The sequence below is a fragment of the Triticum aestivum genome, chromosome 7A (assembly GCF_018294505.1).
Source record: "Triticum aestivum cultivar Chinese Spring chromosome 7A, IWGSC CS RefSeq v2.1, whole genome shotgun sequence".
Classification (NCBI taxonomy): Eukaryota; Viridiplantae; Streptophyta; class Magnoliopsida; order Poales; family Poaceae; genus Triticum; species Triticum aestivum.
Genome location: NC_057812.1, coordinates 302,332,586 through 302,334,227, shown reverse-complemented (window position 1 = coordinate 302,334,227; position 1,642 = coordinate 302,332,586).

The window sequence follows — 1,642 nt, the reverse complement described above, 5'->3', positions numbered from 1 at the left end:
TGGTCGTCTGCTATGTCTTACTGCTACTTTGTGATGCGATGATAAATTCTGCATGAAGTCATTCTGCAGACGCCCATTTTTCATTGTGCATGTCATTATCTTTGTTACTCTTATATATGCATGATGAATTGTCATCGCAAGTTGTAGAGGATCTCCACAAAGTAAAACCTGCCATGTGCATTTGCATTGAAAAGCAAACTACTTATATGCACACCTTCAGGGGGAGCCTTTTTGCAACTTATGAAGACAATGCCCTTATCCTTAACTCTCACATACTTTTATCCCCGTTGAAAATTTCAACCAGTTTGTCATCAATCACCAAAAGGGGGGAGATTGTAAGTGCATCTAGTGCCACCCCTAGTTGGTTTTGGAGTATTGACGACAAACTTGGTTGAGGGACTAATGTGTTTGTGAGAATTGCAGGATAACACAGGTGGTAGTCCCTTATTGATTTCGTTTACCTACCAAAGATGAACCCTAAAAATGTGTGAAGACATTGAAGACAATGGTGGTCTGTGAAGACATTCACAGTGAAGATTATGACGTGAGAAGACATTCATGTGAAGACTATGGAGTGCTAAGACATAGTTGTTTCATAGTTTCCTTTTCTTCTTTGTTGAGTCATAGGAACCACCGTACTATTAAGTAGGGTCCAAGTGAACAAAGTCAGAGTAACTGAAGTGATGCTCAACCAAAATCCTATGTCTTCGAGCAAATACAATGAGAGCAAATCATATCCAGAGCTGGATGAGTCAACTTTACTTGTAGCCCAAGTCAAGATGCCGCATGTGTTTGAAATCCGACCGTTGGACACGTGTCGGTTCCTTAGTGACCGAGGGTCATTTCGGACATATCATGTCGGGTTGCCTCCGGGCTATAAATAGCCCACCCCTACACCATAAATTGGTGGCTGCTCAGAGTTAGTGCACGACTTTTGTCGTTTGAGAGCAACCCACCTCCAAAGCATTTGAGAGAGAGATCCTTGCGAGGACAAAGCCCAAAATGCCCAGAGCCAAAGAGTGTTACGCATCACTGGAGTCATTATGTCCGCGTGACTTGAAGACTTGTTACACTTGAGGACTGTGAATCCTCTAGCTGGTTAGGCGTAGCGTTCCGAGCATCCAAGAGCCATTGTGGATTGCCAGTGAACGAAGTCTGTGAAGATTTGGAAGTCTACCTTGAAGACTTACCAGAGTGATTGGGCGAGGACTGGGTGTCCTTAGCTCAAGGGGAATAAGGTGAAGACATGGTCTTTTGAGTTAAATGTCAGCCTCCCTAACCAGACGTACAGTTGTCACAGCAACTGGAACTGGTCTACCAAATCTCTGTCTTCACCAAGCAACTGGTTCTACCTCCCACTTCCCTTTACTTTACAGTTTGTCTTCGTGAAGTCATTGCCTGCTTGTTTGATCTGATTGACTTCACTAAGTGAAGACTGTTTACTATTTGGCTTCATACTGTCTTCCATCATAATCCATTCTACCTAGCTGTTGATAGTCTTCGTGCTTTCACTTCATTGCATTCTTGACTATGGCTTGTCTAGTGTAGCCTTCCTTCCGCTACATATCAATAGGCTCATTTATACTGTTTGTCTTCAAGACCTTATATTCTAAAGACTTTCATAAAAATCGCCTATTCACCC